Source organism: Falco biarmicus, chromosome 14 (assembly GCF_023638135.1).
Source record: "Falco biarmicus isolate bFalBia1 chromosome 14, bFalBia1.pri, whole genome shotgun sequence".
In the NCBI taxonomy this organism is placed as follows: Eukaryota; Metazoa; Chordata; class Aves; order Falconiformes; family Falconidae; genus Falco; species Falco biarmicus.
In genome coordinates, this window is record NC_079301.1 from 21,147,312 (window position 1) to 21,160,470 (window position 13,159).

At 47.1% G+C, this 13,159-nt stretch overlaps 1 protein-coding gene across 1 annotated transcript in view; it reads left to right on the forward strand.

Moving 5' to 3' along the window:
- Positions 1 to 13,159, forward strand: part of NEXMIF (neurite extension and migration factor) — a 173,146-nt gene that overhangs the window by 104,744 nt on the left and 55,243 nt on the right. The window contains exon 2 of the mRNA XM_056359970.1: positions 9,902 to 10,036. The gene's annotated coding sequence lies outside the window, so the exon portion shown is untranslated. The remainder of the gene's footprint in view (positions 1 to 9,901; positions 10,037 to 13,159) is intronic.

A 13,159-nucleotide genomic window follows, 5' to 3' on the forward strand; every position in this document is an offset into this window, starting at 1 on the left:
AGGGTGCTGCTTCATCGGGGGGAGAGCCATTGGGGGAACATTGAGAGTGATGGGGCTGGGCTGGACCATCTTTGGGGATGCTGATACTGTGGCAGAGGAGAGGGGACAGCCTTGCCGAACCGAGACTGTCGCTGTGAAATTCCCTCCCTGAATGGGGAGCGCCCCTTTGGCCGCGTGAACCCCATGGGCTGCATTGCCAACAAATAGCCGGGGCGGAAAATTAGGTCTTTTTAAGAGCGTTTTTATCCTCTGCTGGTTGGTAAGAATGGACCCAGCGAGCAGGAGGGAGGGAGGCAGAGGGGTGGCGTGATATGCAGATGCCTGTGTCACATGCACATGCACCGGCTGCACTCCTCTATGTGTTTTCGCCCAGCTTGGAGGCTGGCAGCTCACGCTTCTTCAGAGAGCAGATAGTATTGCTTTCGGAGAGAGCGCACCAATGTGAGATGTGCGTACGCCCGTGTGCGCGTATGTAGTTGCTTGTTTTCTGTGTCGAAGGCAGGCGTGTGAAATCACAGCCCCTAGCTGCCCCGTGGCTGTAACCCCTGGCAGGATCTAGCCCAACGTAGCCAATTGTTGGTCCCATCAGCCTTGATAGGATCTCTTTTAATCAGCTGGCAAAGGAAATTCCCTTGCCAGCCATTCCTCCGAGGGTGTACTGGGGGATCCAGCGGAGGCCTGCCCTCTCCCCCATGTGCCGGCTGGAAGGGGAGGGAAGCCCATCCACACAGCACCAGCAGAGCACTGAGAAAGAAAACTCATGTTTGCAAAGCCAGGCCAAAACCTGAGGATTTTTATAGCATAAATATGGTACCTATAGTTATTTATGCACCCTCCTCAAAGGCTATTTACACCCTCTCCCTGCTTTTGTGCTGTTGGCTGGAGAATATTCTTATATTAGATGTTTTTAGCAGCATGGGGATGTTCTCCAGCTGTCACCCGACTGCAGGACCATACATTTCCAGTGCTCTTCCTGAAAGAAGAGGGCAATTCGTGGACTGTGACCCCTGTGTTGTTTTTTATTTATCGTAGTGTAAAACATGAAGCTGCCCTTGGAACATGTTATTTTTCACGCTCACGTAAACAGCGGAGACCACAGTCATGAGCGCAGGGGTGAGGCTGAAGCACTGTAGCGCTCCTGTAATTGGGATAGTTAATGCAGTTTGTCACTTCGGTGCCTGATGAGCAGCGCGATACCTTTGTCTCTTGTTAGAAGGAGATGATGGTGTTCGCAGGGTGGATTTCATTTGCTGCTATCAGAGAAACAAGGTTGTGTTCAGCGGCCGTTGTTAGCGGGCAGCATCCCTGCCCGTGCTGGTGAGGACGCCTGGGCGCTGCCTGGGACGTAGCTGCTGACCGGCACGCTGCCACCGTGCTCCATCTTTGTAACGTGACAGCAAGAGGGCTCTTCTTCCCTGCTACTGAACTGGAGATGATGCTGTTTGATTTCCATCTATCCTGCTTCCATCGTACCAGTGTCATGGCTATGAAAGCCAGGTTTGCATCTCGGATGCCAGGCGTTGCAGTGAAGGGGAGAAGGGAGTGAATATGCCTGATAATAATGACAGCAATCAGTTCATAGAGCTGAAGGAGGTAGCTCGTTGCATCAAGGGCCAGGAGTAAGTTTTTTCCCCATTTCCTGCATTGTGCAGTTGATCAGGAGCAGCGTAAGGTTATTTTATTGTTTCCAGGAGCGCTGGACCCAGCCACCCTGCTGGAGGTCGCATGCTTGGCTTGCTGCATCATTGATCCAGCCTGCTATAGCAAATTCTTTATGCCTTTTAAATGGGGACTTGCACTTAGAAAGCAAACAATCTTAACGTTTCTGAGGCTGAAAGCAGCAAAACTGGTGGCTTTTGTCATTAGGGATGCTGTCTGCGTTGATCACTCCCGCAATAATGTGTGAATCCAAGGGAATGTGCTATCCAGCAAAGGGGGTTTGAGAGCAATTTTTATTTTTTTAATTTTTTTTTTAAATGGGGGAAAAGGGAAGGGATTGTAGCTTCCTGCGTGCTGGGGAATTGGGGCTGGCTCCTCTGCAGTGGCTGCAGTTACATGGCACTCCTGTGACTGGGCTGGGGAGCTGAGTGTGGGTTTCCCTCATTCACACCATAAAGTTTCCAGTTCGGTCTATACTGGCCAGCATCAGTGCGCTGAGTTTGTCAGCTACCTTATACAGCAGCTTTGCAGTCATGGCTATTTGCTTATGACAGATAAACAGAAATAACTGCATTGTCTTTAGAAAAACGTCATGTCCCATTAAAATACCGACATCGTGTATGAGATTGGTTTTGTTTTTAGAAATGCTGAAGTAATGGCTTTTTGTGTGAGGCTTTTCCCCGGAGTCGTCTCCGGGAGCACAGAGCATGTTTTAGCTCAGTCTCTTGCGTTTGATTTTTGTCTTCCTGCAGTTTTGGTCTCTGTTTTACTGCCCTTTATTGAAAAGGTGGTTTAGCGATCCTGTGCCTGTCATGGTGGGTCATTGCTCCGACTTGTGCAGCAGTTCTGTGGTGCAGGGGCACAGAGATGCTCCCGGGTGGCTCCCGAGCATCTTCGGTGCTGACAGGGCAGCTTGGACAGGACAGCTTTGATGCCGCTTTCTGAATCGCATAAAATGGGGCAATAATGCTTGCTCCCAGTTAGTGCTTGGAGTTGCCCACCTCCTGTGGTTCAGCTGCTGAAAATTGTAATAACGACGCTATGCTATCACCAGTCAGACGGAGAGTTTTTCTTATCCCGAGCTGAACTTTTCCGAAGTTGCCTGCCAGGTTTCTGTGCTGGGGGCTCCACTCCCGGTGCCCGCAGGGGCAGAGCCATCGGATGCTGCCAGCGGGGGAGGCTCAGGCGTGTGTGCAGTGTTGGTAAATCCTCTGCTTTTCTATTTTCCTTACTATTGTAGTTGTCCCTTTTGCAACGACTACAATGAGAAGGCGACTTTCTTATCATTATTTTTTGCAGAAAGAGCCTTCCGACTCCTCCTGAACCTGCGAATGGATTTCTCAACCTCCAGCCATCCGAGGTGTAAATAAGATAGGAGAGGGGGCTTTGCATGAATCCTATCTTCCTGCCGGCAGCCCACTGTCTGCCTGCTTAGTTTTGCATTTTCCTTCCATAGCATGGATTATATTTATTATTTTTTTTTAAATGCTCACCAAATCTGTTGCTAATTATTGCCGCCGCCGAGCCGGTGCTGTTGTTTGTGTCGGGAGGTGCAGCCGTTGTGCAGCACGAGGGGCAGGGACCCCCAAATTCCGAACAATCATGATTTACTGTGCAGCTTGGGCAAAGTGCATTTGTTGCCTTGGAAACAAATAGCAGCAGTGAACAACTAAATGAAATTTATGGAATCAACTTCAATAAATCTTGATGATAAATGTGCAAAAACATACACGATTTGATGAAGATCTACAGTATGCAGATGTGAAGGATGATAGTAAGTTATATAACTGCTTCGGCTACAATTTTGGACTGCCATAGTCATGTTCCTATAATCCGGGCTTTTTTGTTGTTTCTGAGGAAGCTGTCTGTTTCTTTTCATAGATACGGCATTTAATTTTAATTTCCAGGGTATCTTTTAGTTTAATTGGCATGCTGGATGATTACAGAGTGTTGTTTTGTCTTTTGCAGATCCTGATTCATATCTAACTTAGGATAAAAATAAAATTGAGAACTGTGGCAATCTAGGGGAGCAAAAAGTGCCATGTCGCACGCCTCCAAGAAGGGTGCAAAATTTCACAAATTAATTAAAGCATTTATGTAGGACATCTCCCTAATTCCGTGTATCAGCCTTTGTGTTTTGCAAGACAGGGACAGGTTAGTGATTTTGTAGTTACAGTCTAGCTCTGCGGCAGATTTTTGTCTCATGTGGAAAGGTCCCTGTATTTACCTGGGCACAGGGATGGGGTGGTTTTTCTGTATCACAGCAAGTGATATTTTCTGAAATTGATATTTTTTGTTTCTGGTTTGACCTGTGGATCGATAAGGGTTCAGGAATATCAGTGGACTTGTCTGGAGACTATGTTGTAAACCTTTAACACAGCCCTTAATGCAACTTGATGTTTTTCCATTAGTTCCCTTACCTTGTCTTGTTACAGGGTCTTATTTTCACGATTTTCTGTCGGGTCAGGAAGCACAGGGAATCTTTGTTTCTTCCTTTCGTGAGGCGTTGGGCCCCAGCTTCACGCTGCAGCTGCGGTGGGGTAGGTGGCAGCCGGTGGGGGGGTTGCACAGGGCAGTACTGCTCCCTGCCCGTGCCTTCTGCTGCAGCCGTCCCGGCGGTGAATGGAGGGGTCCCACGGCTGGGACCCAAACCCGACCCAGTCTGATGGGCAGGGGGATGGACATTAGCATCTTTAGGAAATTGCCTCCCTATATCTTCAGCCAATTTCTCTGCAGAGGCATCTTTTTCCCTCTGTGCCTCATTAGTGGGTTGGTTTTGATGAATATTGGAGGTCTACCAGATGGACTGGTCATATCTTAAACCTTGGCCCTCCCTTCCCTTCTCTTATAACCCTTTCATCTTCTTGGCTTGCTCCTGGAATAAGAGATTGTTTCTGAGAATAAAGACTTCACGTTAGTGCTGTCCTCAGACTATCAGCAAGTAAAAAAAATAAAGCAAGTTGTAACGCAGGATCCTGCCTCTGCCTTAGCGCGTGGTTTGCTGCTGTTATTTCAGACGCACCCGTTTCTCTTTGTTACTTGGATCTACCCAGATTCAGAGCCAAGCCCTTAAGTTGCTAAGTATCTTCCAGCCCACAAAGTCAGCGCTTCATCATGTCAGCCGTAATATGTTGTACGGATTTAGAAAATCCCTACGCATGTAAAGTATCTAGCCTGCAAATCATCCCAGGTCTGCACGGGTACCGGTGTTAGTGAAGCAGCTTCGCAGAACCCAGCGCTTGCAGAGACCAGCGCGATGCGTTTTCATTGATTTGGTGCTGGGCACACTCGTAACCTTGGCTGGGGTCGAAATTCAAGTTTCCCTTAGATTAAGGTGTGGAAGGCTGTAAACCTGAAGGGCTTCCTCCAGAAGCCCTGTGCATGTGTGATGGTTTCTGAGTGCGCTCTGATGTTTACAGAGCCCTGTAGCTCTTCCCATTAACATACAACTGCATACGACAGGTTGAACTCCATTAGGAGTTAAATTTAGTGACTCTCTAACTTCTTTTTGATATGTTTTTATAATTTCATTGTATTATGACACTTGGTTTTAAATTTGCATGAGTAAATGAGCCTCTCACTAAGTCAGGTAAAAAGATTTTTCACTTATCTACCATGAAATAAGACATTAAAAAAATAGTGAGAGTAGGAAGCAATGTATCCTTGACATATTTAGTTTACATTTTTTTCAACTGTGCTGACTGAACATTTCTAACTATTAATGATACAATAAAGCTGTTTGTACTGCCTTAACAGGCTAAATAATTTCACATTATGAAGACATTTTGTAATTAATTTATAGTATTTTGTGGGAGAACTGTATTTTTGGAAAATGCAAGTTTACATTTAATCACATTCATACCTGAACGGTAAGATGCAGCAAGTGAAAACTGGCCTTTTACGGGTCACCTCAAAATAATACAGTCCATGGGTGCGATTAACACAGCAAACAACCTTAACTGGGCTTCCCATAACTTGTCTATTAAGCTTCCTGCAGGATTACTTAAAAATGCGTGTTGGTCAGTGAAGCGCCTGCAGTCGGTTGAAGGTCAGACCACTTCATCCCTGCCATCATCACAGGGAGTTCCACCAGCTTCTGTTGCACTACCACAGATTTATGGTCTTTTTTATAAATGTATTGGAACATTTATTCAGGATAACCTTGGCGAGACCTGAGCAACTTTGAGATCTGCACTTTGATGGTATTTTTCCCCTCTCCTTTCCTATCCAAGAAGAGGAGAGAGACCATCCAAGGTCCCGCCGCTGGTGGGATTTGGGGCATGTATCTGGGGGAGACCAGCTTGGTGCTGGGACAAGAGCATCCCTTTGTTTCAAATGGGTGAAACGAGGATGAGCAGCAAGGAGGTAGCACCACCACTCGTTTGCTCCTGACCTGGGTTCTGGTGATGAGCTTACGCAGCAAAGCTCCCTCTGTTAATTACCTGGCTTTTTGGCTCTCCCCATCTCTCCTGACATCACCGTTTTTAATCTGTTTGTTATTGATTTTTTTTCTTTCTTTTTCCCCCCTCCGTTTCGTTAATAGTGACAGATGCTTTTAATTAAAAAGAAAAGACAAAACAAATTCCCGAGTAAAACAAAAAGAGAATATTCTAATTTGGTGTGACATTATGAGGCAGAATGGCTCCTGGCATGCAAGGTACGGAAAAGGTCATCTTCCACTGCTACAGCCTTTTGCAACGGTGGAATTAAGTTCAAACTCAGGCTGGTTTTGAAGTCTTAAGTCTCTCCGGGGATTCCTTTCATAACATCTTCGAACTGGATAACACTACAGTAAATGAAATACACTGCACTGGATTAAAGGGTTATTTCCCCTGTGTATCAAGCTGACACAGAATACCAAACCTCAGGTTGCCTCTGAGTTGTCTCTATCTGCTGATACCCTCTGCTTTACATAACAGCTCTCCAAATTTTTGCAGGGAAAGTTTTGCCATTATTTATTCGGCTTCACCGCTTGGTGAATGCGGAACAATTTTATGCAGCAAGGAACCAAAATAAAGCAACTAAACGGGAAGAAATTTAATGGGCTTAAAAATGTGAAGGAAGCAATGCAGGAATGAGCAAAGCTGCCTCTTCAGGTCTATTATGCTGCTCTATAATTTATACCAAAACACAAAATATAGATATCTCTGCATTGCCACTCATATGTTTAGCAGCACAGAGCTTGCAATAACAACAGGGTATGATCCATGCTACTGTGCTTCTTATCTGACTGTACCAAGAGTTAAAATTTGTTAAGGATCATTTGCAATGTGTTTTGTTGTAGAACAAATGTTCATTTTGACTTTGAACTTGGTGTATGCTGTAGCTTGTGCAGATTGCATTTAGCACCGGGTAACCAAACCGCTGCCATCTGCACAGTGCCAGGGACCACCATGGCTGAGCTCCAGAGCACGTCCCTCCTTCTCCGCACTAGGGAAAAGATGCGTGGCTTGAAACACTGGAGCAGCAGCTCCTCCAGCTCCGCAGTGGCTGCCACAGCCTGGGGAGGAGCAGTGGGTGCCAGGTCGGACCCATGGAAGGTGCTGTCTCCTTCCGTCTCCAAACAGCAGATTGCAGCAGGCGTGCATTTAACCTGCTCTGAAACCACAGAAATTGTCTTGGTTCTTCCTTTCCCCCACCAAAACACTGATGAAAGACTGCTCCGAGATCGGGGGGAGCTCTCAGATGCTAACTGTGCAATAACTTTTCTGACAATGAAAACTATTTCTTGCCTCCTCCCATTTTATTTTGTCCAAGGCGGCCCAAGGCTGGCTGGGTCATATGGAAAACTGGAGTTGTCTTGTAAAATGTGTATATAAGATAAAATGCACCATCTATATTCTGGAGACATTTGGATTTGGTAAGAACAGGGCACTGTGCTCCATATATTGGTGCCTACCTCTGGTTTCTGGTCTCTGTATTGAATCTGCCTCCTGCCTCTGTAGCTCAGCATCCTCCCGCAATGGTTTTCTCTGGATGTACTTACGGATACCACTGGAACAACCACCACCCGCTGCTTGCTCCCCTCAACCACGCCCCAAACCCCGCTCCTGACAGGGGCCGGTGTGGGCAGCTGCCCGTGCTGCCTGCTTCTCCTGAGGATGGGGGGAGGCTGCGTCACCTCTCCCTGGTCACGCTCGTGCTCTGCTGGGCAAATTAGAAGTTGGAAACATGGGTGGTTTCCATTAGCTTTTGGGATGAGGTGCGGCGTGGCTGGGACCTGCACGCTGACCTTGGGCTCTGTGGAAGCTGTGCAGCAGGAGTTGTGCGTGCTGGCAGGGGTTTCTGCTGGTGTGCTGCTCGAGGAGGTGGCTCTGCAGGCATCAGGTTCCTCTGTTTCCAAGTGTTATTCACATATAACACCCACACACATTAAAAACATGCGGGAAATGATAGTTTTGGGTTTCTGCTGTCCACGAGTAATTAAAATCAATGGCATTTTTAGATTTACCTCTCACTGAGCAATCTGGGAGGAGAAGTAAGGGCAGGGAATTTGCATGTGCTGCTTTTCTGGGTAGGTTGGAGGTACCCGCACGCTCCCGCACTGCAGCCTCTGAGACGGTCTGTGTCTTACCAGGAGGTCTGAAATCTCTCTGGAAAAGCTGGGACATATTGAAAATATGCTCAGAGCTTTAGCACTTCCTCCAGATTATTTCTTCGAGTATTTAAAAATATATTTTATAACACTAAAATAAATGTTAATGAGTCTGCATTGCTTATGGCTAACAATAATATTTCTATTTAAATACAGCAGCCTAGCAAGGCATTCAGTGGTGGAGGGGCTGGGTGAGGAGACCTGGCTTTTTGCTTCTGACTTGGTCCTTGATGTCTTGAGCAGTTTTATTCTCTTGTGCTTTGCTTACCCTGTTCTGCTAAATAGCAATGAAAAGCTTCCTTGCTTTGTTAAAGCGCCTAGGATTTACCAGAGGCCTCTGGGCAAGTGTTAAATACTGAGCTGGTTATGAAAAGTGTTATTTAATATTATGTTTAGACCTCTTCAGTGTTAGCATGTGTTTTTATATACTGTTTGTGGTGACCTTTGTGCTTTTCCAACCAAATAAGGACAGTCTCCTTGACTCGGGGACTATTTTTTTTCCACTACCAGGCACAGCATCTTCTAAATAATTTGGTAAATATGCCGTTTCGGGAATGCTTTCGGTGTCTGTGCTGGGGCTGGCGGTGCTGGAGATGCCAGTTGTGTGCAGAAGGTGGGAGAGTTGTCACAAGAAAAATAATAGCGTGGAAGTCCGTTCCTCTCGTCTTTGTTCTTTTTTTCCATTACTTCCAGCGAAATTCTGTTTTAAGGATCCCAACCTACCACGCGCAATGGGCAGTGATTTGGGGAGGCGAGCGGAGGGGAGGGAGGGACCCACCTGATTGCAGCCTCAAGGAGTCTGCACGGAGCGGGGCACGGAGTCAGCGGGGGGAGAGGTGTAGGTGTAAATGGGATGGCAGGAATTCAACCTTGGCATCATGTCAAAGGCACGGAGCCCTTCTCCGAGCAGCTGCATACCCCGTGACTGCGGGAAGCCAAATGGTTTGTTTGTGTGTTTACATGGATATGTGGGTCTGTGTAGGGGAAAGCCACTTAGCAGAAATCCTGCTATTAAAGCAGATGGTGGGAGATCAGTCTGGTTTTTAGGGGGGTACTTGCTGGTATGGTGACCAAGTTATTAATTCCTTCCTGTGCTAGGAGTCCTTTCAGCGTTACAGGGTATGGGTGAATTGTGTTTTCTGAAACTCTGCGCTCCTTCCATGCTTTCTCAAAAGCAGTTGAGCTGATGTAGTATTTCGGAAAGCAAAAGAGCGTTGGTCAGGTTTGTTGCTGCGGTTCTGCTCCCTGTGCTCCTTCCACACTGCCCTCTGCTCAAGCCCTTTCCAGGTGCTCCCATGTGGTCTGCACCCACTGCAGCTCTGTGGGCAGCCTGGTTTGGGCAGCTGCCTCGTGCCCTGCCTGCCCTCTTGCGAACCAGTGGAAACCCCTTTGCTGCTACTCAAATGCTTGTTGTTATGCTAGGGTTTTCTCCTTCCATTTTAGAAATTGCTCTTCCCCTCCCCCCCCTCCCCCCCCCCCACCATATTACTGACAGCTGCATTCTCTTTGACAGTTGTGATATTTGTATGTGTGCATAAAAACAGTAGGAAGCATTTATGTAGGTGTCACTAATTTAATTTAATTTAATCTGATATGTATGTATAGAGAGGATGGTTCTGCACTAAAGTGCTTCTCTTTATTTTACAGTCTCCATCGTCATCAAATACAACTCCTTTCATTCTCCTCTTCCATTCACCTACCCAAAGACCAAATCTGGAAATAGTAACCAAAAGAGAAGCCCACGTCATCCACAAAGCAGGGAAAGGTTGAAATAATTTAAGGGTAAGTAATTTTTTTTGCCCTTATTCTAACTTGAAGCTTTGTGTGTAAAGCTACAATAGTAAGTGCAAGGCTGTATAAAGAAGCTGTTAAGCATATACGTAGCTGCTTCATGTGCAAAGTGGAAAAAATGACTGAAATGCTGATTTGGTGATGAAGGAAAGCTATAACGGCACCTTTTGCAGGTGAGAAAATGCCCAGAAGGGCAGCGTGCTGGCAGTTTGGACTGTTGGTACTATTTCTTCTGGCCCTGGTTCAACCTGCACTCCTGCCTGGGTAGAAGCGGTGGATCTGCGCAGGCACGTGGTTCTGGGCTTGGGCTGGGCTGGAAGAGCTTTCCAGTTGAGAAGGAGCTGGGAGTTGGGCGTCTCCGGCTGTTGAAGAGCTCCTTTGTCATTTCCTTCCCCCTTTTCCACTTAAAGCATCACTCAGCGATGGTAGCGAGCTATAGCTGCTGTTTGCGTGGTGCAGGTCGCTTTGGCTTGCTGTGGCTTTCTGCGGCCCCCCCGGCTCTGTGGGCTCCGTGAGCTTTTCCTGGAGAGCAACCTGGCAGTGTCTGCGCCAGGGGGGTCTGAAGGAAAACGCTGATGGGGGCTGGAGGAGGGACAAACCCGAACGGCAGAGTGAGCAGGGCCTCTCAGTGGAATTGTTTGCCTTAAGGCTTTTCTTTTGCTGTGAGGGTGGCGAATAAGATAGGAAGAGATATAAAATCAGCTTTTGTGAAATTCAGAACCCTAGCTGAAGCATTAGTAATCTCCAAATGTTAGGGAATGCATTTTCCCACCCTAGTCCCAGATCTGTGTCTGCATATATTGCATTTCCACACATGTTCTGTTCTTTCATAGATGGACAGGATATGCGTTTGCTTACATTTGAGAACTTAGCTTTAAACATCTGGGTTTTCTGGTTTATTGCTGCCTTTTTTTTTCTTCCCCCCCACCCCACCCCGCCCCGCAATGTTTGTTCATGCAAAATTCATATCTGGGAAGGGCATCTTAAATCCCTGCTTCTGAGTCAAAAAGGGAAAGTATGGAAGTGAAAAGAGAGATTGTATCATTTAAGAAATATGATTCATGAATTAATCCTCGTCTGCTACACCATCTGTGGCATGTGTTTCAATACAAAAATCCTGTTTTTATATCTCTGTAAAAAGCTTTCTTCTTGCTGGCTGCCTGAGTTTTCTGCGGTGCTAATGGGAAATTAGCTTCTTTTTGGGGAGACAATGGTGATTTTTATTTGCAGCCTGGGCAGGGGGCCCCGACCTGTGTCCAAGCTGTAGGTCGGTGAGGGGAGGCAGAGCCTGGTTTTTCAGGGGTGGGTTCAGCTCTCTGTGTAATGCCAGGAGCCTGACTTGCAGGCAAAGCCCATATGCGACTGCTTTCTGCACTGGAAGCATGGCTGGGGCTCCCAGTGCCGTGGCAGGGATGGTGCGGGAGATGGGCAGCCAGGGGCAGCAGTTGCAGGCAGCTGTCTACGTTGTTCTGCATAGGAGTGAAAAAGAAGGGCTTGTTTCTAAAAGTGGACCGGTAGGGTATTTTGTACTTGGTGCTCTGGAAAATAAACAACTGAGGTGGTCCCTATCCTCCGTTTTTCTGCTAATGTTGTTATAATCTCTTTGTAGATACAGAGAAAGGGGGGTTGCCCATCATTGCCTCAAAGAGGAGCTGCTACGCATTGTGCCTTTGTGAGAAATGGGGAATGATGGGGCACTGGTGTTTTTTGGGGGTGACTGGAAAAGGGTCTCCTTTCTCTAAGTTGATTCCTTGAATTGTTCTCCAGGTTTTTACAGGGAACAACTTTCCTTTTGATACATAGTTCTCAGGTTTCTATTCCCTAAGCAGCACACCTGGCTTCTGCTGGAGTCAGACCTGAGGTGTGTGAGCCTGTTCCTCCTTCGCAGACAGGGTCCCCCAGCTGGACAGCACTTCAGCACGTGCATCCATCATCGATCCCTTTCCTAAACAGGGACATCTTGCTGCCTGGGATTGCCCCATTGGTTTTCTCTTCTGCTTCACGTAGGACGCTGGTAAAAGCTTGAGCATTTTCCTCTTTACTCTGGAGGAGGATCCCAAGGTGCTGGAGAGGCTGGATGGCCAGGGCCCTTGCCACAGCCTTTTCTGGGCTGGTGTCACTAATGTGCTGTAAGTACAGCTCCGGTGAGCTCCCAGGCACTGATAACGCTGATAGATGGAGGTTATCCCGGAACTCAGTACCGGTGGTGAAATATTGCGGGTTTATTGCCTTTCCATTCATTTTGTTTTCACGCCTTTCTGCCTTCCTGACTCATTGCTGTTCGGCCTCTGCTTGCAATTTCTATTTGCTGTGGTAACACCCACTGGACAGGACCAGAGCGCTGCAAAGCACTGATGCTTGCAACTGCTTTTGGAGCTTTTTATTTTTTTAAATTGAGCATCTAAAGCCAGGACAGGTGACAGAAAGGAAAACGTTAGTGATGCCTTTTGTCAGAAGCGTGAATAAAGTATGAAAATGAAGAAGCAGCAGAAGAAATGCCTCTTGCATTGTGCATGGCAGGCGGGCGTGAGGAGTTGAGCCAAGAATGCCTGCTGCCATCCCCGTGCCCAGCACAGGCTCCGTCCCCAATGGCCTCCCAGCTGAGACCAGCTGCCGAGATGGGGCTGATGCTGGGAGACGCTCTGGCCCATACCCAGGTGCTGAGCCCATTCAGGCTTCTGCATCAACCCTGTTTTCCCTTTCCTCTCCATTATCACAGACCCCTTTCTGCCGTCTCTTTGGGGAATCCTTGGATCACAACATGAGAAGTCAAGTCCACAAGCCCCAAGTACCCCAACCCTACTCTGAGTAGCTGCGTGTTAAGGGAAAAAAAGTCAGCAGTGGTTCAGTGAATTCAGAACTGGAATTAGGCTGAATTACAACCTTCTGCATGGAAAATACTTGTGGGAAGGCAGACCAGAATCGACACCCGGTTTTCAGTCCATCTCACACAGACACAGCTGGTTTTGCTAGTGACTCTGGCTAGTTTCTTCTATGCCTTTACAATATTTTGCAATTTTGTATATTTCTTAATTGCTTCAGTCGTTTCTTAAAATCTGAGTTTCTGAGCTTGTTTGCCATTCTTTGTCCGCTCCATGCTCCAGTCTGGGAAGT